The sequence below is a fragment of the Sus scrofa genome, chromosome 3 (assembly GCF_054392235.1).
Source record: "Sus scrofa isolate SSC_HxYL_T2T_F1_AM1 chromosome 3, Sscrofa_HxYL_maternal_Yorkshire_Landrace_v2.0, whole genome shotgun sequence".
NCBI lineage: Eukaryota > Metazoa > Chordata > Mammalia > Artiodactyla > Suidae > Sus > Sus scrofa.
This window is the reverse complement of record NC_139385.1, coordinates 65,343,947-65,371,021: the sequence shown is the minus strand read 5'-3', so window position 1 is coordinate 65,371,021 and position 27,075 is coordinate 65,343,947. Positions and strand designations below refer to the sequence as shown.

At 46.2% G+C, this 27,075-nt stretch overlaps 1 protein-coding gene across 9 annotated transcripts in view; it reads left to right on the top strand.

Annotated features, from left to right (window-relative positions):
- The window catches only part of NPAS2 (neuronal PAS domain protein 2), a 192,629-nt gene that overhangs the window by 29,569 nt on the left and 135,985 nt on the right, over positions 1-27,075 (top strand). Inside the window, exon 1 of one of the 9 annotated variants that reach the window (XM_085018628.1) lies at positions 24,504-26,012. The exons of the other annotated variants lie outside the window; for them this stretch is intronic. The gene's annotated coding sequence lies outside the window, so the exon portion shown is untranslated. Of the gene's footprint in view, positions 1-24,503; positions 26,013-27,075 lie in introns of those variants that run through there. 9 annotated transcript variants of the gene reach the window in all.

Here is a 27,075-nt window from a genome sequence, read left to right as displayed (position 1 = left end):
ATTGCCACTGCTGTGGCCCAGGTCATTGCTATGACACGGGTTTGGTCCCTGGCCCCAGGACTTTTGCATGCCATGGGCATGGCCAAAAAAATTGCATCATATATAAACTTAAATTTACACTTATTAGGACTCTCTTAATCCATCACAATCTATAATGAAGTCAAGGCTGGGTTGGGCCTCATTCCCACAAGCCCTCAAGGGGCTGCTCATAGGGGGCTCTGAGTGGCTACTTCCTGGGGACCGTATTTGCTGTCATGCTGGGAATACCTGTGATTATCATCTGCGTGTTTATAACCTCGAGCCTGAACAGTCTCCTTTTGTGCTTGGTTGATTCTAAAAGGTCATTGATTCAGAATAGGCTTTTCATACATTTCACAAGGAGGCCAGGGAGATCCTGTGGGGGAAAGGCAACCTCGTGGTACCATTCTGCTTTTCGAGGCAGGATGCGTGAAGGTGACAGGTGCATGGAGGACAGTGAAGGGGAGCACAGGCTTCTGTGGCACAGTGGGCCGCTCGGCTTTCTGACACGTGTCTGTCTGCCCACGGAGGTGTCAGGGCAAAGACCCCAAACCAGGTGGTGACCCTGGGAGGGAACAAGGGCTCTGAAGCACTGATGAGTTTAAAAGATGAAAGTCCCAGAGGTCCCCTCTTGGCTCAGCGGTTCACGAACCCGACTAGGATCCATGAGGATGCAGGTTCGCTCCCTGGCTTCGCTCAGTGGGTTAAGGATCTGGCGTTGCCATGAGCAGTGGTGTAGGTCGCAGATGCAGCTTGGATCCTGCATTGCTGTGGCTTGGTGTAGGCTGGCAGCTGTAGCTCCGATTCGACCCCTAGCCTGGGAATTTCCATACACTGCAGGTGCAGCCCTTAAAAAAAAAAAAGATAAAAGTCCTGCCTCTTCAGCCTGCGTGCTATCTCAAAGACAGCCCTAGGCACGCAGTGGGAGAATGTGGCAATGAGCTGGGTCACAGTTTGGCCTGAATCATGACTCTGTTGAAAGTGGCTGAAACACAACCCAAATTAGCCCAAGCAGATGAGAACAGACGCTGGGACGTTGTGGGGGCTGGGACGTTGTGGGGGTAGATTCGGAATCCACAGAAGAGAGGCCCAAACCGGGAGCTCACAGCTTGCTTTTATGGCCCCATTCTGAGACAGGCTGTTTTGTGATGGGGCAGCACCCCCCCACCCAGTCAATCCAGCAGCCCCAGGGGAAAGAGAAAGCATTTTCTCTGGCTTCTGTAGAACAGTCCCAGACAAGGATTCTGATTGGCCATCCTTGGTCACGTGCCTCCTCATGGACCACTGCAGTGGCCTGAATTATGAAGGGAGGCCAGGCTCATGGGCTTACCCTGGGAGTCAGGTGACGGGTATGATGCATTACACCCCATCAAAACCACATGGCAGGGTCAACAGAGGACTGGATAAAGAAGACATAGTATGTAATGTGGTGGAGTATTACTCAACCATTAAAAAGAACTAACTAATGCCATTTGTAGCAACATGGATGGATCTAGAGATGATCATACTAAGTGAGGTAAGTCAGACAGAGAAAGACAAATATCATGAGATCACTTTTATGTGGAATCTAAAACAATGACAGGGAGTTCCCGTCGGGGCTCAATGATTAACAAATCCGACTAGGATTTGAGGTTGTGGGTTTGATCCCTGGCCTTGCTCAGTGGGTTAAGGATCCAGCTTTGCCGTGAACTGTGGTGTAGGTTGCAGACTTGGTTCGGATTCTGTGTTGCTGTGGCTCTGGCGTAGGCTGGAAGCAACAGCTCCCTAGCCTGGGAACCTCCATATGCTGCGGGAGTGGCCCTGGAAATGGCAAAAAGACAAAAATAAATAAATAAAACAATGACGGAAATGAACTTATTTTCAAAATGGAGACTCCCAGGCATAGAAAACACATTTATGGTTACCTAAGGGGAAAGAGGGCTAGAGGGAGGGATAAATTAGGAGTTGGGGATTAACAGATACACATGACTATGTATCTGTATGTAAAATAGATAACCAACAAGGTCCGAATATATAGCACAGGGAATTATACTCAATGTTTCATCATAACCTATAAGGGAAAAGGGAAAATAATCTGAAAAAGAATATGCATTTACATACATACACACACACACACATATATATATATATCACTGAATCACTGTGCTGTACCCCTGAAACTAACACAATATTGTAAATCAACTATACTTTACTAATAAAATAAAATTCAAAAAACATATGGCAGGAACTGAAAGGAAGCCCCATAAAAGGCTCCAGACCGGCCTCCTTGGGTGCTGCTCTTTGTAGGCACTTCTATCCCTCTGTCCTGCGGGACCTGTGCTGACAGTGCATGGCCATTGGCCACATGTGGCTGTTGAGCCTCCGGAATACGTTGAGTCCAGACTGTAAAATGTGCTGTGACTGTAAAATACATCCTGGATGCCAAAGATTTAATAGGAAAAAAGAATGCAAATTATCCTGTGGATAGCTTTGTAATATTTGTTACATGTTGAAATGATAATATTCTGTATCCATTGGATGAAACGGGAAGTCTGTTACCACAATTACCTCCATCATTTTGCTTTTTTAAAAAATTGAAGCATAGTTGCTGTACAATGTTATATATGTTACAGGTGTACAATATAGTGATTCCCAGTTTTTAAAGGTGATCCTCTATTTAGAGTTATTATGAAATATTGCCTATATTCCTGGTGTTGTACAATATAGCCTTGCGGCTTATCTTATACCTAATAGTTGGTACCTCTTAATCCCCTCCCCCTATATTGCGCCTCCCCCTTCTGCCTCCCCACTGGTAACCACCAGTTTGTTCTATCTGTGAGTCTGCTTCTTTCGTTCTATTCACTAGTTTGTTGTATTCATTTTACTTTTTTAATGCAGCCACTGGACATTTTAAATTATGTGGGTGGCTCACATTATATTGAGAGCAGTGTTCCAGACTGAGTTCATATTTCTGTCTTGGGGGCATTCATGTAACACAATAGCTGTTAATCCTTAGGTTCACTACCCACTGGGTCGTGTCCTTTTATTTTCCTTGAAATTATCACCTGAGACTTCAGGGTGTGCTCCCGGTTTGCATGTTCAGGGATTTGAGCGGGTAAATCATTGTTTGCCCTTCATGATTTGTAGACAGAAGTCTCCCAAATTGTTTAGTCTGTCTCACCAAAACCCAGACTGTGGGAGAGGCTGGAACCACATCCGATTTGGGGCAGACAGTGATTGGCAGATGTCACAACTTATGTATGGAATCGCATCCTTGGATCCCATCAGTGAAGGCTTGCGCCCCCGTTAAAACCACTGGCATTTCGAGTGGCTTTGTTTTCACTCTTACGGATTTCTTTTTACCTCTTTCGTTGAGTCATCGTGCATTTCATCTGCAATCCAGATGTGAGAAAATGTTTCAGAGGTGAATCACAGTGGGAGCTCTCTGCCCCTGTAGGTCTCATTCTTGCCTTCTCCCTCCATCCATCCTTCCACCCGTCTGTCCCTTTCTTTATTCACAGGCAGTTACACCCCTGGTGTGTGCCAGGCACCCAGTGCTGAGAATGGAGCAGAGAGCCAACCAGGCCATTCCCCGAACTTGTGGGTCTGGCTAATGCCTGCATCACCTCGGCTTTCCTTCACATCTGGTGAATCATTGGCTCTAAGCTGATTTTGCCCCAAAATGCTTACAGAAAAAGTACAGTACTTTGTATGGAGGGTCTCAGAATGGCTTGAATGGGGAAGGTGAAGATGGGGCAGGGGTCCAGGCTGACCTCCTGCTATAGGTCTTCTCTGAAAACCCCTGTTCTGAATCACCCTTCCCTCTCCAAACATGTTTTAGTTATTATGTCTTCCTGTAATAATACATTTTGATTAGATGGATTAGAACTATGATCCATGCTTAATCAAGTGAAATTAAGGAGCTTTCCTGAAATCGACATATTGAGAGAAACACATCCAAAGACAAAGCAAAAAAAAAAGGAAAGAAAAATTGGATAATTGGATCCAGATCTCTCTGGGCTCTTAGGAATGTTTTCTCTAGGGGAGGCAGTAGCTTTCAGGTAATTCTCCCTATGATATGCAAAGACCCGGTACAAATCAGCAAGACTCTAACTTAGGATTTCTCTGAAGTGACATCTATGTTGCTTGCTAATTACTTGTCTTTCGTCTCCTGAATGAAACACGTGGTTAATTTGCTCAGGTGATGAGAACTGTCTCATTAAGCCACTGCCCACTTTCTGAGCAAAAGCTCCCAGTGCTGTGGGCTCTTCCTGCCTCTCCCAGGAGACTGGGGCCTCCACTCCGAGGGCACCCCTGCTGGTGGAAAGGGCATCCTGTGATGAGCATTTAAATACATCCTTTTATTTTATTTTATTTTATTTTATTTTATTTTATTTTATTTTATTTTATTTTATTTTATTTTTTTAGATGTTTATGGCTGCACTCATGGCATATGAAAGCTCCCTGGCCAGGGATTGAATCTGAGCCACAGCTGTGGCAATGCTGGATCCTTTAACGCACTGTGCTGGGCTGGAGATAAAACCTATGCCTCTGCAGCCAACTGAGTCACCGCAATCAGGTTCTTCACCTAGTGTGCCACAGTGGGAACTCTTAAAGATATTCCATTTAGATCTTAATGAGATTAACTGCATGAAGACTTGGGGTGATGAAAAAAAGGAAAGAAAATATTTCCTCTTTCTTCCCCTTTAAGACTGAAATCAATGTTTAGAAATCTGACTTTTTTTGGGGGGGGGGCACAGCCACAGCATGCAGAAGTTATGGCCCAGGGATCAAACCCAAGCCACAACAGTGACAGCACTAGATCCTTAACCACTAAACCACAAGGGAACTCCAAAAAAAGTGATGTTTTTAAAGAAAAAATAATGCAAATAGTGTTCAGCAGACTTAAGCCCATTTGGCCTGCTCTGTGCACAACTCATTGCACACATCGGCTCGACTACTAGGAAATTGGAAGTAGCAGAGAAAGAGCGGGTGTATTTGTGCAAGGAGGGGTGTTCAGAATCATAATTTGAATCAAAAAGAAGCTTCTGAGCAGTTGGGGAGAGGGGTTTGGGGCCATGCTGCATGGCAGTTGGACGACTGCACCCTGACCTTTTTTTTTTTTTTTTTTTTTGTCTTTCCTAGGGCCACTCCTGCGGCATATGGAGGTTCCCAGGCTAGGGGTTGAATCGGAGCTGTAGGCGCCAGCCTACGCCACAGCCACAGCAGCACCGGATCCGAGTTGCATCTGCGACCTACACCACAGCTCACGGCAATGCCAGATCCTTAACCCACTGAGCAAGGCCAGGGATCTAACCCACAACCTCATGGTTCCTAATCAGATTCATTAACCACCGAGCCACAATGGGAACTCCCAACACCCTGACCTTTTTGGTTTAGTTAGGAGTCATTTAAAAATTTCAGAGCAGGTAGTAAGACGCCTGGGAAAGTGGACAGGGCAGGTGCTGGTGAGAAGTGGGGTACACACTGCTGAAATTCGGGTGGCCTGGGATGGAAAGAGCAGAATCTCGGAACACAAGCCTAAGATACAGTCATTCCCTGAGATGATCCTGTGCTGTCACTCGCTGGAGACATTTGCTAAGCCTGACTGTGCGCCAAGTGATGGAGACACAGACACGTCATGCTCAGCTTCCTATTCTCGAGGAAGTGGCTCATGGGAGAGGCAGCCTGGTGGACTGTAACTCGTGGGATGGCTGCCCTCTGATGGGACTGCTGGGTTTCCTGGGTCCCCGCTCATCAAGGAGGGCCAGACCCAGCAGGCTGCCACAGGGACTTGCAGCCTGCTGGGTCAGGCAGGGGCACTAGGCTTTGGTGTGGGCTTTAACATTGAAGGGCCCCTTCCTCCAGGAGTGGAAGCTGGGCCATGTCTCCGTGGGTAGTGGGGAAGAGCACGTGCTCCTGTGTGTGGCCCTGTGTGCAGGTGTCTGCTCCAGGCTCCACCCTGCAGGTCAGCTCTCCTGGTTCCCCCTGAAACAAGTGCTCGTGCGTATTCTGTTCCCTCAAACACGTCTTTCTCTGAGATCTCAGGCTGCCTCCCTCCCTGCGTTGGAGAACCAGCCTGTTGTCCTAACACTGTATTTGGCCATTATCTGTTCCACGTGAGTTGGAAAGTTGGTCCTTTAGGAATCTACAGGAAAAAGCTGACCATGGAAGAGGAAATGATGTAGTTTTTAAGAACTTGTGATTTGCTCGGTGTTAACTGATATTTGCAGGATGGTCCAGAGGACGTGGATTAAATACTTGGGGTACTTGTCACCATAAGAGCCACAGGTCATCTGACTCAGCCTCTGCCTTCCAGGGCTGATTGTGCTGTCTGCATTTTAAAACTGTGAGCTAGGAGTTCCCGTTGTGGCTCAGCAGGTTAAGAACCTGACATTGTCTCTGTGACCATGTGAGTCAGATCCCGGGCCTCACTCAGTGGGTTAAGGATCAGGTGTTGCCGTGAGGGGTGGTGTAGGTCACAGATGTAGCTCAGATCGGGCATGGCTGTGGCTGTGGCTTAGGCCGGTGGCTGTGGCTTAGGCCGGCAGCTGCAGCTCTGATCCAACCCCAGCCTGGGAACCTCCATTTGCTGCAGGTGAGGCTATAAAAACAAAACAAAACAAAAAAAAGACCTAGGGAGTTACCTAGTGGCTCAGTGGGTTGAGGATCCAGCATTGTCACTGCTGGGGTACAGGTTTGATCCCTAGCCCAGGAACTTTCACATGCCATGGACATGACCAAACCAAACAAAACAAAACCACTTCCCAAACAAAAAATCCTGTGACCTAGAGAAAGTGAGATCTCAAGAAAGAATATGATTTTTCCTGGTTACCAAGTGGTGATCAGTGGTTAGACTTGAACTTGAATCTCTTGCACTTCTGTTTATACCGTCTTTTCTCCCTTTGTCCTCCACTTTATACTTTGTCAAAATGCAGAGAAACACCCACCCTTTCCAAAACACACTCTTGCCTGTATGAATTACCTAACCTCCTCTCTGAGCAGAGAAAGCATTGTCACACTGAAGTTTTGCTGTGTGCACATCTATTGCCAGTTCTCTCTGTCTTCCTTTGTCTACAGGGAGGGCTGGCCTGACGGGTGTAGGTGGGATGGAAGACATAGGCGCCTGGATCAAGGAGCAACTCCGAAGGAGGTGGTAGGAGTCCCCCAGATGGCACGTGAGAGTTAATTACAGAAAAATACATCATTAACATCAGCTCTCACAGTAGATCCCAGGGTGACTATTATGTGAAATTAATTAGTCCTTACTCAACTTTTTTTAAATCACCTTCTCTGTACTATGAAAAGAGTCCTAATTACCGACATTAGTTGTTTTAAGTCATTAAGGGTCATCATTTTATGTGTCCGTGTATGCCTTCAGAACTGTTTATTTGGATTTAAATAGAGCAGCTCTGTCACCTCCGCGGGCTGGTTTTCCTGTGCAGTAACTTGTTTGGTAAAACTAAGTAAGGTTGGCAAGACCCAGGTCTCAAGAAAATAAGGTGGTGTTGGGGTAAAATAACAAAATCCACTCGTTTGTTTTTGAGCATCTCCTCTTCTCCAGAAACTGTGCATGGACCCTGGGTACCGAAGGTGAGGAAAACCAGCAGAACCCAGAACTTATTGATGCGTGTGTGTGTGTGTGTGTGTGTGTGTGCGTGTGTGTGTATGTGTGTGTGTCGGGGGTGAGGAGGGGGATGGGTGGAGGATCACCTAAATCTATGTAGGAGATCGCGTCGTAATGGAGAATTTGATCCAGTCTAAGGACAGGGACGGCCTTTCTGAGAAAGTGACATTGAAACTGAGATCCGAAGAGTTCCCTGGTGGCCCTGTGGGTTAAGGACCTGGCATTGTCACTGCTGTAGCTCAGGTCACTGGTGTGGCTTGGGTTCCATCCCTGGCCTGGGAAATGTTGTCTGTGGTAAATGTGGCAAAAAAATAAATAAATAAACTGAGATGAGTGGGGCAGTGATGCACAGAGGGGGGCATTTTCAAGCAGGAAGCCTAGCATCTCCAAGGGCCTGGAGATGAGGGAGACTGAGATGTGATTCACGGAATGATTAGGGTTGTGAAGAGGCCAGATTCCCAGAGGCTTGATGTTGCTGCTTTAGTGTTTTGTCCTAAGTGTAATGGGGAAACAGTGAAGGTCGGTTTGTTGGTTCGTTTTAACCTTTTACTCTGAACCATTTGAAACGGAGACAGAAGTTGCAAGAACAGTCGTGTTCCCTTCCTCCTACCCTTCACTGAGAATTCCTGCTCAAGTTTCATCACGCTTGCCTTATCATGCTCTCTATGTATATATGCGTATGACTTTTTTTTTTTTTTTTTTTTTTTTTGCTTTTTAGGGCCACACTCACAGCATATGGAAGTTCCTAGGCTTGGGGTCAAATTGAAGCTGCTGGCTTATACCACAGCCACAGCAATGCCAGATCTGAACTGCATCTGCAACCTACACCACAGCTCACGGCAATGCCGGATCCTTAACCCACTGAGCAAGGCTAGGGATGGAACCCGCAACCTCATGGATCCTAGTTGGGTTTGTTACTGCTAAGCCACGATGGGAACTCCCATACATGACTATTTTTTACTAAACCATTTGAATTTGCTCATGTGAGGCTGAAGGACATGTTCCTATGTGTCCATTGTACAGTCATCAAAATAGGGCGGTTCCTGGGAGTCCCTGCTATGGCTCAGTGGGTTACGAACCTGACTAATATCCATGAGGATTCAGGTTCAATCCCTGGCCTTGCTCAGTGGATTAAGGCTCCCAAGTTGCCATGGCTGTGGTGTAGGTCGCAGGCGAGGCTTGGATCCCACGTTGCTATGGCTGTGGTGTGGGCTGGCATCTGAAGCTCTGATTCAACCCCTAGACTGGGAACTTCCATATGCCTCAGGTGCAGCCCTAAAAAGCAAAAAAAAAAAAAAAAAAAGGAAGAGAGGGAGAGGAAAGAACGAATAAGGCAGTTCATATTGATACTGTATTGCCTGCTGATCCTCAGACCCCCTTGAAATTTGCGGACTGACTCATTCACGCCCCTGATGGTGTCCAATCTAGGGTCCCATCATCCTACATTTCTTCTCTCTTCCATCAGAATGGTTCCTAAGTCCTCCCTTGTTTTTTGTGGCCTAAGTGTTTTGGAAGATTTGGTCCCTTTCGAGCTGGTGTTTGATGTGGCTCCATCAGCTTTGAGTACGTCTTCCTTTCTGGCACAGTTAGACATTCTAGGCCCAGCCTGGCCTTTGCCAGCTCTGGCCCTGCAATCAGCCTGCTTTCTCTTATGGAGAGCAGGGCCCTGAAGGGCTCTGAGCTGGAGAGGGGCTGACCTGACAGGCACTTTGCAATCTCGCCGTGGCTGCCTTTGAGGGGTGCCATGAAGGTACCACCAAGAGCTGGTTTGGGGAGGCCACTGGGAAACTCTTGGCTGTCCCTTAGTCTGGTAGCTTGGGCGAGATGGTGACAGTGCAGATGAGAAATGCAGACAGATTCTAGGGAGGTGGTGAAGCTAGGACTGATAGGTGATGGTGGGATTGGGGAGTGATGGGGAGAATGGAGGGTCCTTTCCTGGAATAAGAAAGACAAGGGGTGAAGAGAAACCGCCTCAGGCAGAGAAGATCACAGGCTCTTGTTTGGGTCTGTGAACCCCGAGAGCTCTGGGCAGCAGGCAGCGAGGGGAGGGGCAGGTGGACACAGGAGCCTGGAACCCAGAGGAGAGGCCCAGACTGGAGCCACGGGTCCAAGACTGAGGAGGTTTGGCCGCACATTGGAGGGTCTTATGGACAGGCTTTGACTCAGGGCTTCCCAGCTGGAATAGCTTGTCCCTCATACCTGCAATCTGTCTTCTTTTTGCAGCTCTTGGCAAGCACGTGGCATTTTCATAACATAGTTCAAAGCCTGGGGGCTAGTTTTGTGAACTGGCCTTTGATCCATTTATCAAGAAGGACGAGTGTAAACAGATTTCCTCCCCTGCTCTGTTCCTGACTCCCCGACCCCAATGGTTTGGGGAAGACGTCAACAGTAATTGTCACATTTTGTATGTTAAGGGTTCTGTGCTGAACTGTGCATGTGTTCAGGAAAAAATAGACAATGTGTGTGTATACGTAGTATACATATACGTGTATATATGCAGCACTTAAAATGACTGCTCTCAAGAGCTCCTGATGTGGCGCAACAGGCTGGGACGTGGGTTCAATCCCCAGCCTGGCATCGTGGGTTAAGGATCTGGTGCTGCTGCAGCTATGGCTTGGGTTGAGACTGGCTCAGGTATGATCCCTGGCTAAGGAGCTCCATATGTCATGGGGCAGCCAAAAATGAGTAAAACAGAGAGAGAGAGATTGCTGTCAAAAAATACATTATCTCAGAATTAAGATTGACATGAGATGGCTGAACACAAAGATAAAGAATCGCTAATACGGAGGCTATAATCATGGCTCTCTCAAACCCATCCGACAGTGAAGGGAAAATACTGGAAGCAGGACGTATGCCAACTAAGGCAGGCCAGTGTCAGCACTGCTGCCCCGAAGATGCTTAGTTCACAAACACACAGCGGCTTTGTCACCCAAGACTTGCCTCAGACTGTGAGATGGGGATCAGCTTTCATGCCCTGAGTTCAGTCATCCCAGTAGATGTGGATGTTATTTGTTTGGGCTTTTTTGCTCGTGTTTACAGAGTTATTTTTGCCTCTAAATGAGAAGCAGTTGGTTTTCCTGATGTTCCCAGGGCTGCTTTTGACTTCTGCCTTGGTCTGAAAAGTGAAGTTGAAGACTTTCAGTGCCTCTTAAGTTAAATTCATTTTATTTTATTTTATTTTATTTTTGTCTTTTTGCCTTTTCCAGGGCTGCTCCCGCGGCATTTGGAGGTTCCCAGGCTGGGGTCCAATCAGAGCTACAGCTGCTGACCTACACCACAGCCACAGCCATGCCAGATTCGAGCCGTGTCTGCAACCTTCACCACAGCTCACAGCAACACCATATCCTTAACCTACCGAGCGAGGCTAGGGATTGAACCCTCAACCTCATGGTTCCTAGTTGGATTTGTTAACCACTGAGCCATGACGGGAACTCCTAAATTTCATTTTAAATCAAGGACTGGCATTGACTGTCACCTGGGAGGCTGGGTGGAAGGTTGCTCCATGCCAGGCCTGGTGCCGTGGTGGCCCAGCTGTCCCTGTGGAACGCATGGTGCTGGAGGGGGTCCTGGTGCTGCAGCCCCAGCTAACAGTCACCATCCCGATGCTTCCTCAGTGGTGGAGGAACCCTTGGGAGAGCAGAAGGGAGGTGAATTTTCAGGTTTTGCTCAGTCCATAGCAGGTCAGCACAGTCTATAGCAGGTCAGCACAGTCTGTGCTCCTGCTCATCATGCCTGAACTGCGTGCAGGACCTGGTTTCTACACGTTGTCAGTCTGGCTGGACCATCTGTGGAAAAGGATGCAGACAGTGTTTATCATGGATGAGAGCCTCACCACCTACGGATGGATCCCATTTGTGCCCTCACCTTCCAAGAATAGGAAGCCCTCTGGGGCCCACTTGACTCTCCTTATGGGACTTTTAGCAGCACTGGTATCAGCTGCTTGTGGAGTTGTTCCTGTAATGATGCAGCCAGGTCACGAAGGAGTGAGCCAGTCTCGTTGCGAGGTGACACCCTCTCCAGTGAGGAAGGGGGTGTACTTCCTTTTCCATCAGGGACCACAGCTCACAAGGAGCAATGTAATAATGGTCTGGTTGTTCTGAGGCCTCTGAAGGCCAGCTGTGAAACATCACACCCCCCCACAAAGACAGAGAGCAGAAGGGACTGGTTTGCAGCTAGTAGACACTTAGTGCAAAGAACACAGGTAATGCGACTCTGCTGGTCAGCCACACTCATCTTGCTTATGCAGGAGGGAACCACAGCTGGTTGGTGGGTTGGTTGGTTGGTGGGTTGGTTGGTTGGTTGATGGTTGGGTGGGTGGGTTGGTGGATTGGTTGGTTAGTGGGTTGGTTGGTTGGTGGATTGGTTGGCTAATGAGTTGGTTGGTGGGTTAGTTGGTTGATTGGTGGGTTGGTTGGTTAGTTAGGTGGGTGGGTTGGTTGACGGGTGGGTTGGTTAGTGGGTGGATTGGTTGGTGGGTGGGTTGGTTGATGAGTTGGTGGGTTGTTGCATTGGTTGGTTGATTTAATGAGATCCCCATGTGGTTACCTACCAACTGCTTCCTGGGTTACTGATCGTGTCTTAGAGGGAGAGACTCTGGCAGGTAGAGTCTCACATCAGAGCTGCTACCCCACCCACAAGCCCATCCCCCTGCTTCAGCTAGTTGTTTGCTTTTTTTTTCAACGTCCTCAAGCGATGTGAAGCCCATCACCAGCTTCTGATGAGGAAGACTTTCTAATGGGTCAGAATGATGCAAAGGACTTTAAATAGCTTTTCTGTCTCTCTTTCAAGTCTAAACACAGGAATGGGCAATTGTGGCTGCTAAAGGGTTGTATAGTGAAATATAGCTGGACCATTTCATCTGATGGTAAAGAAAGGCTTTTGGTGCAAATATTTTATATCTTTGCCATTTTGACCATCCTCATGTGAGTCCCTTCCATTTGTGTTCTCTAACAGCTCCTATTAAGCATCTAATCCATACAGAGCTCCCTAGCTTCCACTTTGTATTGGGGTCAGTGCTGTACATCTCTTCTCATAGACTCTACCCTCCCTGAAGGCAAGCTTTGGACCTTAAAGTCACTTTTTTTAAAATGATTTTTGTTTTTCCCATCATAGCTGGTTTACAATGTTCTGTCAGTTTTCTACCCAGTCACACATCCATATATACATTCTTTTTGATTATATTATCCTCCATCATGCTCTATCATAAGTGACTAGATGTAGTCCCCAGTGCTAGACAGCAGGATCTCATTGCTTATCCATTCCAAAGGTAATAGTTTGCATCTATTAACCCCAGATTCCTGGTTAAAGGCACATCTTAATTTGTCAGACTCTCTAATCTGAGCTGAACACAACTCAGCATTGAGAAATCACCTGAAATGAGTGAATGAAAACATTTCTACCACATCCAGATGGATGTGATGGGGAAAGTGCTTTGTGGAAATGTTGTCAGAATGGGATGCATCCTGCACTTGAAACATCAGAGGCTGCCTACTTAGTGGGAATTTGGTCGACTTAGGTTATTACTGACTTTAGCATCAGATTTCTTTGCAAGTTATAAATAATTCAGAGGACGCTTGGGATACCTTTTATCTTTCCTGGCTAGTTGATTTGAGGGTAGTTATTGTGCCTAATAAAATATGAAAAGAGGCAAGAAGGCTCGTCTGAAAGGAACACAACATTTTGTGGTTTTTCTTTTAGTAGTTATCAAGTTACCTTAAATCCTAGAGCCCTATCATTGAGATAAAATATTAGGAGTCTATCTGAATTGCTCATAAATGTCCTCAGTATTTTTCAAAATGTCACGATATAGTAAGGTTCTCTGCTTCCTAAGAAGATAAAAATAAAGCCTTTACAGCATGTGATGGTGATGAGTTGAGAATATAGAGTTCCCATGTGACCAGCCACCAGCTTCCTGGAATAAATAATTCCACAGGAATCCTGCTTTAGAACATAGGTATGAAGTGTCTGGCTGGACGATTATGGAGCCATTTCTGAGGCAGAAAGAAAATTACGTTGAAAAATGGTTGCCAAGTCATTTATGTTGTTTGTTTCTTTACATAACCAAAAAGTGTAGCATAGTATTACCTGATGCTGTAAAGCGACTGCTGAGCGTTTCAGGGCTTGTGACCAGGATTTAGATTTATGGTGAAAAGATAGAGCAGCAGTTCTCAAAGTTGTTCGTCTTGGGACCCCTTTACGTTCTTAAAAGCCATTGAGCATTCCAGAGGTTTTGTGTATGTGGCTTGTATCTATGGATATCTACCGCCTCGGAAATTAAAACTGAGAAAAATTAAAAATGATTTTTCTTTCATTGATAAAGTAACAGTAATAAATGCATTGCATTCTAACATAAAAATAATAACCATGTTTTCCCCAAACAATATAATTTTGTGAGAAGTGTGGCATTGCTTGAATTTTTGCAAATCTTTTTACTTGTCTCGCTTATTAGAAGGGAGGTATCACACGTTTGTATCCTCTGGAAAACGCCACTGCGCGCTCTTGAAAAAATGAGATTGAAAAAGGCCGGTACTGTCTTTATGTTATTATAAAATAGTTTTGACCCCCAAGGGTCACTGGTCTCTTCTTGAAAACTGCTAATATCGAGTAGTTCGTTGAATCAGGATATTTTTGGACATAACAACCCTGAACTCAATGAAAAAAATCTGTTCTTGGGAGTTCCCATTGTGGCTCAGTGGGTTAAGGACTCGACGTTGTCTCTATGAGGATGTGGATTGATCCCTGGCCTCGCTTAGTGGGTTAAGAATCCTGCATTGCCGTGAGCCGTGGTGTGAGTCACAGATGTGGCTCGGATCCTGTGTTGCTGTGGCCGGTGGCTGTAGCTCCACTTCAACCCCTAGCCTGGGAACCTCCATATGCCACAGGTGCAGCCAGTAAAAAAAAGAAAAAGAGGAAGGAAAGTGTTGGCAGTCTCTACGAGGACACGCACTGTGCTGCTGCCCAGGCTGCCATGATGCTTTGGACACTTTGAACCTTCCCTCTGGTCCTGGGGACACAGCCTGGCCTCCTGTCTGCTTTAGAGAGCGGCGTGAAGATTCTTCTTCCCCGCTCTCATCCTCTGGACCTGTCACCTGCTTCACCTGGTTCCCTGACCAGGGGCCACAGACATGTTCTACTTGGTACGACACCTATGCTCCACACGGGCACCCTGGTCACACAGATCACCACCGCAACATGAATTAAAAAAAGAAGGTGAGCTCTTGAACAGACAGAACCCTAGTCAGAACCCTAGCTCTCTGACCCTCTCTCGGAGCAGAATGTAGCAGAAGGGGAAGCTCCAGGAGCTTGGGGTTGTTGACTGACTCTTCAACCAATATGCATGAGGTCCCTTCGCCTGGCACCCAAAGGAGCTCTGTCCAGGAAGGACAGCTGGCATTTCAGGGACAAGGATTCTCCCATTTGGACCAAGACTATGTAAGTTCAGAAGGCCAGACCTGGGAGTTCCCGTCGTGGCACAGTTGTTAATGAATCCGGCTAGGAACCATGAGGTTGCGGGTTCCATCCCTGGCTTTGCTCAGTGGGTTAAGGATCCGGCATTGCTGTGAGCTGTGGTGTGGGTCACAGACGCAGCTCAGATCCCGAGTTGCTGTGGTTCTGGCGTAGGTCGGTGGCTACAGCTCCAATTAGATCCCTAGCCTGGGAACCTCCATGTGCCACAGGAGCAACTCAAGAAAAGGCAAAAAGACAAAAAAAAACAAAAACAAAAACAGAAGGCCAGACCTGGAGCAGGGCTGCAGAGGGAATCTTGAGATGCCCCCAGCTGGAATTGCAGACATCCTAAATGCTTGCCTAGCCTCTGGCCCTGATAATGGCTTATTCCTGCCTCTTCATGGCCTTTGACTCCAGCCAGTGATCCAACCCCCAGCCTGACTCCCCAGGGACTCAGCTCTTCCCCTTAGAAGGAAATACCTTCTCTCCTCATCACCTGGCGTTGATGCCTGGTGTCTCACCACACACTCAGCTGGAACTTCACTGTGCCTTCCCCGAGGGCTGAGAATTGGAGCAAGCAGCATGACAGAGTCAAGGCCAGAAAGGATAAAAGAGAACAACTGATCAATGCAAAGGATGCCTGTCCATCTTCTGCTTTTCTCCTCGGATGCTCCTGACAGTTTGTTAAGAGCAGAGGCCAGGTCACTTGTTTACTGTGGGATCTCATTCTCCTTGCTGGAAGAAAAATTCCAGGGAAATAGAATTGAGTTCATTTTCCTTCTCTTCAGCCCCTTTCCTCTGCCTTTTCCCAACAAGGATTACCCCCATCAGCAAGCCCAGATATTTCCATCAAGGAACCTCTTTATCTCAGAGAGAGTTACCCTGGCTGACCCAGATGCTGTGTGCTTTCTTCTTGCAAATCGTGTCTGAACCTGAATGCCAGATGATTAGGCTACTCACTTGCCAAATAGACTATAAAACAGGAAGTTGAGAATTATTACAGCACCACAAAGAAAGGCAAGAGTTCACCTGGTGGCAGGGTATCATTTTTGTTCACCTGTATGAAAAATGTATTTACTATAATACAGAGAGTGATAAAAAGTTATTGTTCTCCCTGGACTTACATTCTAGACAGTTACAAGTCCTCATCCGTCCAAAATTCTAGAGGAAAGAAATCTTTTCTCTAGATTCTCAGTGGTCATTTTGGTTGTTGTAGCTTCTATGCTGTTTCTTATTTGCTTTGAGGGGATGCCCAGGGAACTGAGTGTGAGTGAGGAAAGCAGGGCTTGGTGACATCAGGCACACCATTCTAAAGGCAACATTTTACAGATTAAGTTATTTTGTAACCAGTGTGATATCTGGTCACCTTATAGATGGTCAAATTTGAAATGATTGTTCCAAATCCTCTGTGAGAGCCTGAAAAATAGACCTAAAGAAGCAGCTTTCTAGATGCTCAATATCTGTGCTTGAAAAGAGTGTTTAGTCTCCCCTTATTGGGTGCAGTATTTTGTATATATGTCTATTAGATCTGTGCTATTCAATTTCATATATCTCAGTTGTATTGCTTGATAGATCATTTATGAAATGAGATACATCAGAAATTTGTGACTGTGATAGAGGAGTTGTCAGTTTCTCCTTGTGGTTAAGTACTTTTTGCTTTATATATTTTGATGCTGTATTGTTAAGTGCATACAAATTGGGGATTATCTTTTCTTCCAGGTGAATTGAAATCTTCATTGTATTTTGTGATCCTCTATTATTTCCAGTTGTGCTCATTGCCTTAAAGTCTCACTGTCTGGTATTAATAGAGGTACAACCTATTTCTTTTGTTAGTATTTATCTGGTATTTGTTTTTTCTCCTTTTACTCTTTAGTTCTCTGTCCTTATACTTCAGAAACATTTCTTATAAACAACATTTGCTGGTTTCTTAAAAAGCACATCTGATGATCACTTTTTTAAACTGGAGAGACTGCTCCATATCTTTGTTAAGATTACGGAGACATTTTAAGTTTTTAATTATTTTATAGTATACTTTATATCTGTCCCAATTTTTCTGCTTCCTTTTTTTCTCCCTCCTTTGGGATTTTTTTCCATTTCATTACATTCTTCCCTCTAATTTGAATTTATAATATCCATGCTTCTGGGTTTAATGATTACCCTAGTATTTTAACATGAATACTTAACCGTTCAATATTAACAATACTTTTCTTCTTTCCCCCAAAGACAAAAGCCTTTAAAAGGAAAGCAAAAACCAAAGTGTGCCTTTTGGATTTGGAGGGGATGTGAGATCCCAGCCCTTGTTCTCGCTCAGGGGGCTGTCAGGGGCTGTGGAACTCTGTGTCCATGAAGAGACCTCACACTTTGATTTTTGTCCCTTATCTCCTGCCGTGTCTTTTGGACCTGTTTTTTCGTTTGTTAGATTTGGTCACTTAAAAATATAAAACTCGAGGAGTTCCCGTTGTGGCTTAGTGGTTAACAAACCCGACTAGCATCCATGAGGACACAGGTTCAATCCCTGGCCTTGTTCAGTGAGTTAAGGATCTGGCGTTGCTGTGAGCTGTGTTGTAGGTTGCAGACGTGGCTTGGATCTGGCATTGCTGTGGCTGTGGCATAGGCTGGTGGCTACAGCTCCAATTCGACCCCTAGTCTGGGAAATGTCGTATGCCTCAGGTGCATCCCTAAAAAATAAAAACGTATATATATATAATATGTATATATAGAATGATGTATTGCTTACATGCTATTGTTAGCCTGCATTTTATATTTCCCTTTTTTGCATCTACATTGGTCATTATTAGTATTGCTGTTTTGTAAAGCACAGTATCTCTTTCCATCATTTTTTTGCCTCTCAGAACTCTCATCTAGGATAATTTCCCTCTGTCTGAAGGATATCCTTTAGAATTTAATTTAGTGAGAGTTTGTAAGAGGAAACTCCTTTTTTTTTTTTTTTTTTTTTTTTCCCCTGCTCTGAAATATCTCAATTCTTAGAAGACATTTTTGGAGGTAAAAAAATTCTCAGGGGATAGTTATGTTCTCTCATCATATGGAAGTTAACCTCTCCCTGTCATCCAGCTTCCACTGCCGTGCTTGTAAAGTCTGGCAGCAGCCCAGCTGCTGTTCCTTTTTTAGGTGATCAACATTTTCCCTGTCTGGCTGCCTGTAAGGTCCTCTCTTTGTCTTTGCTAGTCTGCAATTTCATAGTGATTGTCTTTAGAAGTAGACACATTCTTATTTACTCCACTTGGGATTATTGGGCATCCTGAATCCAAAGATTCACATTTTTCACAAATGTTGGAAATTTTTCTTTTGTGTATTTCCTGTTCCTCCTGCTGTCCAGGCTCTCTTACTAGAGCCATTTAGGTCTCTGTCTGCTGGACCTGACTTTCCTCTGTATCTGTTAGCTCCCTTTTATATTTTCCATCTTTTTGTTTCTCTAGTCTTTAATCTGGCTAATTTCTCCAAATCTCTCTTTACTCATTCTTGTTCCACCTGTGTCTCAATTTGAACCAGTAGACTGTTTTTTTTTTTATTATTATTATTATATTCTTATTCTTTTTTCCTTTGTCAAAATTTCAAAATTGGGAACTCCCATTGTGGCTCCACAGTAAGGACCCCAACTAGCATCCATGAGGATTTGGGTTCCATCCCTAGCCCCGCTCAGTGGGTTAAGGATCTGGCATTGCCATGAGCTGTGGTGTAGGTCTCAGATGTGGCTCGGATCCAGTGTTGCTGTGGCTGTGGCCTAAGCTGATAGCTGCAGCTCCAGTTCGACCCCTAGCCTGGGAACTTTCATATGCTGCACGTGTGGCCCTAAAAAGAAAAAAAAATTCAAAATTTCTCAAGTCCTTCTTTTTAAATAATTACTTGTTCCTTGCTTTTATGTTCAAGCCTCTTATTTATATCTTTAAAGTTATTCAACATATTTACTTTATAGTCCAGGGATGATCCTTCTAATACCTGGAATCACCGTGACTCAGACTTTGCTCTTGATTGCTTCTGCAAGTCCCCTTTCTCCTTGCACATTTCATGGATTTTGAGTGGGTTCATATTCCTTGGAACTTGACCTGTCAGAACTTTTTTGAAGCTCGGGTTAAGGTTACTTTCCTCTAAAGAGGATTTGTGTTTGTTCTGCTCTGCACCTGAGTCCTCTCGAGCTGGAACCACTTTAAATTCTCTCTTACAGATTTTAAACCACACAGATGACATTTGGGCGTAAGACCCATGTGAAGACCATCTTGTGATGAGGACAGTTTGGGAGTAATTATTTTTCTCCCTTGGATCAAAAAAGGCAAATCTCTTCCAGTTCCTTCTGTGTGATTCTTCTCCACTCTGTGTCATGCCCATCCACACTGAACAGAGCCCTCCTCTGGGACTGAGCTTTATGCAAGGGTCTCCTGTTGGATTCCCAGCATGGCCAGGGTTGTCTCTTTCCTTCTGCCTCATCCTACACAGCATCCTTGCCAAGGTCGAGGTCACGGGGTTCACCTCCTGGGAGACCCTCACTTCAGCCCTGTTTACTCCCAGGACCCCTGCCTCCATCTGTGCTTGGGCTGCGGCAGACTCCTGTTTTCCTATCAGCTCAGCCAATGAATAGCTAGTTTCTGTGCTCTTATCCTTCATTCTTCGTTGACTCCAACAGAGGGTTGGCCCAGGGGTCTGGGAGTAGAACCATATACAATTAATCGATGTTCCGTATGGTGAAGGGCAAGGGTCTCCTGTGGATGCCACCTCCTCTGTCCAGTTGCTCCACCCAGGGATGGCATGGAAAGGCCACATCCTCCCACATCCTTTGTCATTCAACATCCCCTGCAACCAGCACATAGTGTGAGGGGCTATGTGGATACCAGCAGGTGTAGTTCTGGCAAAGGCTGGTGCTGCTGTCCCTCCAGGTGACAACTCCTGTGAAGGCCAGTGCTTCCCTTTTTGCCTCCAAATGGAGCTGCCTGACCCTTAGAGGCACCCTGGACTTTGGAGGAGTCAAGTCCCATATCATTCAGGCCAGTGATCAATGACTCTTGGCTCTTTGTCACCTGGCAGCCTGCTCCCAGGCAAGGCTAGTCTCCTGCCACACAGGCTCCTGGCATCCTGTTTCCTCCCTTCAGCCCTAGGCTCTGAGGCAGGGACAGCCTATAGCCTGCAGCTGCATCTCACCCATAGCCCGTCTTTGTAAATAAAGTTTTATTGGGATACACAGCCATGCCCATTGTTTCACACCATGAGGTCCCACCTACAGCATTGAAAATATTTACTGTCTGTCCTTTTAGAGGAAGCATTTGCTGGGCCTACTCTGAGGACACCCCCTCCCCCAGGCTGCCCACCTGTCTTTCAGCCCTGCCTAGAGCATCCTGTATCCAGATGCTCCCTCCGTGTTGTTACCTGCACTCACATCCGCGCCAGCTCCAGCTTCCCTGACGGCGCCTCCTTTGCTCAGCCTGGTCTGCATCTGCCCTTTGGAATGCTGGAAATGCATATCCAGTGAGTGACCCACCCTGGGAAACCCTCACATGGTGAAGTTAGACTCTGACAGTCTTCCTGCTCCATTGGAACATTTCATCACCCAGGAGTAGGTCTTCAATCTCAGACCTTTGGGGGAAGACAGGTATTTTCGCTCCATCTCTCTACATAGTCATAGCAAATACACACTTCAAGCAGTGGACACAGTCTTGGAAATAAGACAACAGACATGCAAGGTGCTATTTTAATAAACTAAATAGCACTACATGGCATGAGAGGAACTCTTCTAAAGAAAGCAAAATGTTCAACAGTGGAGAATTAATTTATACTGAAAACAATCCCCCCCAAGCATGTCTGTTTTGGCTCATCTATAGCTGAAAGGACACAGGCCATTGATAGTCTCATGGCCAGGGGTGTGGACTGGGGAGCCAGACTGCTTGGTGGCAATGCCTGCTCTGCCAGTGATTGGTAACTGTGGGCAAGTCACCTGGTATCTCTGTGCCTCGGTTTCCTCAACTGGTAAAGGGTTCAGAGGGTTACAAACATGATGAAATGAGATCAAACATTAAAAATCCCTAGAACACTGCCTGGAGCCTAGAGGCCTTCCCATGTTAGCCATGACCATGTCATTTAATGTTTCTGACCTTGTGTTTCCTCATCTATAAGAGGGAAGTCACAATAACAAACTTTTATTTTGTTTGAGGAATAACCATGATGGGTTTAAAGCACCCAAACAGGGCACACTATAGAAGTCAAATAATTGGTGGAGAGATGCCATTTTCTGGGACTTCGTTAATATTGGTCCCATATTTTCTTTTCCCCACTAAAGCTAACTATAGATTCCTTCTTCAAAAGAAATGGTTTCTAGAAACATCCTCAGTGTGGTGGGGCTTCAGCAGCTGCTTTTGGCTTGTTCTATTGCTAATCATTGCATGAAAAGCCCAGAGAGCTGTGTGTTCTCTTGTCTAGTGACTCTGTTTATCCAAGACTCAGCCACCACCTCCAGGAAGCCACCCCTGATGCCTAAACCCCACCATCTTGGTGCTTCTGTTACATCACGTGATGACTTTGCAGAGACAGGGACAGAGTTATTCATCTGTATATCTGTTGTGACTGGCAGACCGTGTTCCAACAAGTACTAAAGACCTACCACTTAGGTGCACAAAAGAAACTGACAAATAAATGGATGCCAATTAAAATTTCTTTGAGAATACACAATGACTCTACCTATCTTTAGAATTATGGGAGTTCCCTGGTGGCTAAGTGGGTGAAGGATCCATTGTTGTCACTGCTGTGGCACAGGTTCGATCCCTGGCCTGGGAACTTCTACATGCTGTGGGTGTGCCAAGAGAAAAAAAAAAAAAAAAAAAAAAGAATTGTGCCGTATGGATCATTTTCTCAAAATAAAATCTCACAAGAGTATCATACACATAGATCCCACTTTTCTCCCTGGCTCCAAATTGCAGTGTGAATGGAAATATGCAAACGTGATCACACCCACACTAGACGCCAGTTCAGCCATCTCTCCTATAAGCCTTAGTGTTTTCTCCTCCGCTTGACATTTTCTTCAAATACCGTTTCATTTTGTAATGCTGTCTCTACACATATTTTAGAATTATAATAATAACTCACTGGGGATGTGTTTGGTTTACACAGTAAGCAGGGCTGCTGGACCCTGTAGTGGATGATGTGAGTAGGCTCAGAAACTCCAACCACCGTCCCTTGTACACATGTTGTACCTTCTCTGCTACTCCTCCTGGGAACTGCCCACAGCATGATAGGGCTTCAGAAGTGCCGAAGGCCAGAAAGTGGCTTCCTATTTCAATGAACCTGAAACATGGGAGAGGCTTCTGGATACCTGTTTTCAGAGAGTGGTTGTAAATAGACAATCAGCTCTTGATTGTCCAGCAAATAGGGAAGAGGAATGAAATACAGCTCACACAAGGGAGTGGGACAAAGATGAATAACACTTGAACCTGATCTGTGCTGAGCACCCCACATTGGGAGGGATGGTCTCTGCTTCACAGAGAAACTGGGAATTTCTTATCTGGCAGTTACAATTTTAAAAGATAAAAGTAAAATGAAGTCAGACATCAGTTTTCTACAAGCCTTCTCACAGCCCTGTGGTGTGGTCAAGGCAGGGAATGCCTAGAACCCTGATGCTCTTCACTACAGGCTGGCTCCTTACCTAGAACTTGGGAGCTCATTTAATACCAGGTTCTAGGCCACAGCCCTGATATGAGTGGATGGGCCCTTGTGACCATGTGGTGGGCTTCCTTCTGGACAGTTTGTCTATCAGGTTTGCAGTTATTGGAACTAAGTATAAATCCTGAACATGTTGGCAAGTTGAAAATAGTTATTTTCATCATTTGTAGAATCAAAAGCTTAAGCACATGTGGCATATACATTCATGGGAATATTACTTGGCAATGAAAAGGAAGGAAATTCTGATACCTCTGCAGCATGGATAAACCATGAAGACATGGTGCTGAGTGAAAGAAGCCAGACACAGGAGGATATTCTGATTCCATGAATTCCAGGAGGCATGATTCCACTTATCCAAGGTTTCTAAGGTAGTCAGACCCAAAGACAGAAACACAATGGTGGTTGCAAGTGGCTGATGTGTGTGTGTGTGTGCACGCATATGCAGAGAGTTGGTGTTTAATGGATACAGAGTTTCAGTTTGGGATGATGAAAATTTTCTACTAAAGATGGATGGTTATACAACCTTGTGGCTGGGCTTAATGTCACTTATACACTCCAAAAAGGTTGAGATGGTAGATTTTATGTTAGGTATATTTTATTGCAATTGAAAACAAAGCTTACACACACACACACCTAAATCCAACCCTGGGGGACCATGCAGATGTGGTTCTGAAGCCTTGTCACTTGGACTCTCCGAAAGGTAAGAACCTGAGCCTCTTTTCTTGAGGCCTTGCAGACTCAGACCTGCCTGGGCCCTGGAAGTGAACACTTGAGTGTTGAGACTTGAAAGTGTGGGCGGGGCCCGCATGCTGTTGGTTTTGTAGACCAGAGGTCGTTTACTTTGGCATTTTTAACAAAGATTTCAAGCTTATGGAGTTTGCCAGTCAGCCTGGTCTCAAGGCCCCGAATTAAGCAGCATGTACTTTTTGATTTAAATACAGAACAATAGCAGACAGCATAAAAGCTTTCCCAGGGCTATTTTTCCCTTGAAGTAACACAAAGGAAGACGGATGAGGAAAAAACACCCACATGGAATCAAATACGGCAGAAAGCAAATTTCCAACCACATGATGTTAGCACAGAAGGGAAACGGAGATGGGTTAACAACGGAGCTCAGAGTTCCAGAAGCGAGGCCTCTTAAGTTATTTTTAGCACCAATGATGCCATAAAGCCTGTTTTTCCATTTCACTCCGGTGAATCGAATTATTTGCCTTTCTCTGCGTTGACCACCCTAATTGTTGTGTTTGATGGAGTCAGAGCGGGCCTGCTTGAATGGCAGCTGACTGCAGGCACAGGGCCCTACTTTGGAGTCAACTGGGCTTCCCTGATTCTGTTGCATCATCCGAGTGTGTCTGGTCCTTGTAGCAACACTGGAGCCACAGATATGCTTTTCAGCATTTCTCCAGGGTAGACAGGACCATTGAAAGTGTTGAACCAAAGCACATGGCCAGTACCATTTTGTGGGACCTGAATGTGCTGTGTGGAGAAATCCATGGTCCCAGGCCAGCTTCTCTGGGCACCTCCACTGCTCTGGTCACTAGGTCCGTGGGTGTCAGTGCTGGTCCTCCAGGAACATGAAATTGGGTGTCGGCGTGTTCCTTCCAGATGTGACTTCCCAACAAGGCTGAGTGTCAGAATCTCTTGGGGGCCCAGGATTCTGGATTTGAGTGGCTGTCCAGGTGGTTCTGTTGCCCAGCCAGATTAGGTAACCACAGCCTTAATCAGTTCTTTTCCATCAGGGGTAGCAAATGAAGAGTCTAAATGGGAAGCTGGTGTGGTGGGTGGAGAGGGGCATGGAAGGGAGATGGCCGGTGGTTACTGGGGGCGGTAGTGGCGAGCATGCTGGCGACACAGCTCAGGTCTTTTAGGAAAGTGGCACAACTCTGAATATCCTTCTCCTTGGCCATCTCACCTGTCTGGAAAACAGCCCAACAGGTCACAGGGCCGCCCAGGCTGAGCCCCAGAGGCAGGCAGAGAGCTCAGACATGGGAGGGGGAGGCAGTCACCTGCTGTCCAGTGCTTGGGAAGAAGTGCCATGAAGGTAAGCAGGTGGCCCCAGTGACCAGAGAAGCTGGTGTAAGGATGAAGGGCCTTGGTGTTCCAGGTGCACTTGACTTTTTGCAGTCGCTCATCAGGAACGCCCTCCCCAGACATCACTCATCACGAACATCTTGATGACCCAGAACCGCCAGGGCAGAGGTGACAGTTAAGTTCACTTCACTCCACTGAGGCAGGCAGGGAGGTGGCAGATCACTATGGGAACTGCTGTGTCCAAAATGGATGAAAGAAGAGCGCTTTCTGGACCAGTGTGGCTCTGAGAAGTTCTTTTCCTGCCCAGCTGAGCCTCGTGGGGGCTGGTCTGCATCACACCTGAAATCCATCAGCCTCTGTCTCTGCCCAGACTCTCATTCGAGAATGTCTTTGGGTACCGTCTTCCCATCTCAGAGGGTCCTGCCTGCATGTCTTCAGATGCTTCTGCACTCTGTGGTCATCGCTGTAACCTTCAGCTATGGACATGATGTGAGTCTTGGTTCGGCTCCCCTCCCCACGTATCTCAGGGAGTGCCATCATTTTACTACCACGCAGCTTGGTAAGAGCCATGCGCTGCCAGAGACCAAGGAAAATGGATTTCTCAAATGTGGCTGAAACACAGTGGAACGTATTCAAACTCTTACAGCCCGGGGATGTGAGAATTTGTAAATTACCAGTAGTATCGCTAAGCCCAGCATGCCTGGCGCTTATGGGTCCTGCACTGATTGCAGAAAGGGGTGATGAGTTGGAGTGAACCCAGCAACCGCGGAAGGTTCTTTGGGATCAGCTGTGCCCACAGCAGAGGCCTGTCTCCAGGAACCAGGAACCAAATGGCCATGCAGGGGTCAGTGGCCACGTGGCTCCAGACATCAGGGAAGACTGGGTAGGAAAAGGGGGAATCTGGAGGGCTGTCCCAGGAGCTCAGCAAGGAGACGGGAGTGCAGGAGTCGGTTTTCCTTGATATTTATGCCTAGAGGAGACAGGGTCACTGGAAAGAAAATGAGCATGCTTAGGAAACAGCTGAGAACCCAGAAAGCTCATCTTTCCAATGTTGGGTGAAAACACAGAAGGATCCACAGCCACAAACTAGAGGAAAACAGCTCCCTGTTTACATCAGAGAAGGAAGAAAAGCACAGAGATTTGGCTGCCTCCTTTGTTCTTGGAAACAAACGCCTGGCTTCAACCATCATCTGAAAGGTACAAGAGGCTCAGTATGAACCCACACCTTGGGTGATTTGCCAACAGTATCAAGGTAACTTCCTTGTTTTCTTTGCAAGAAATGTTTGCTAATTATGTTGGTGTTGATTTTGTAGATTCTCAGTGATACCCAGCTGTAAGGGAGTGATGTTTACCCATTTGAAATGTATCTGAGTTCAAATAATATAACTTGGGTTTTCAGTGCTCACCACTGACTTTTTTTAAAGGTACCATAAACTATTTAGAAGAAAATGCCTTCTAAATCTTTTTGTGAAAGTGGGTAGACGATATCTCTGCGGGCACATGTGAGTAGGTAGGAATGCTTTGTTTCATTGATGGTATTTAAATGTTCAAGATGTTATGGACTAGATTTTCTTTGAAGTGAATTTCATCTACTTTTAAAAGTAATAATCTGAGGAAGTTCCCATTGTGGCTCAGCAGAAACGAACCTGACTTGTATCCATGAGGATGCAGGTTCAATCCCTGGCCCCGCTCACTGGATTAAGGATCTGGGGTCCTCGTGAGCGGGGTGTGATGTAGGTGGTAAACGTGGCTTGGATCTGGTGTTGTGGTGGCTGTGATGTAGGCCAGCAGCTGTAGCTCCGATTTGACCCCTAGCCTGGTAACTTCCATATACTACAAGTGCAGTGCTAAAAAGCAAAAAATAATAATAAGCTGAGAACCATCATCCTCTGTAGCCTTGACATACAGAAGAAATGAGTAGAAGGCCCAGGAGGAGGAGTGGGGAGACAGTGGTATTTGGGCTCAAGGGGAAAATTTTCTAGTAAGTTCATCTAACAGGAGCTAGAAGAAACTGCCAGAGAGAGCAGCGCATCTCCTCTCCATGGAGACGTCTCCCGAGCGCTTGGGATGGCTGGCGGCATGCCTGCACCAGAGCTGGGATTTTCCACCAGCAGGGGTTCTGGGCATCTGGAATCACCTGGGGGCGTGGGCCCCACCCCTAGAGGCACCAATGCCATTGGTTCAGGGGCAGCGTGGGCTTCCAGACCTAGACACCCGATGTCCACTTGCATTAGGTGGAATGTACTTGTAACCTTTAGCATCCCTCCTGCCACTCCTGCCTCCCGACCCTCTTCCTTAAGGTATGAGCCGTGTCA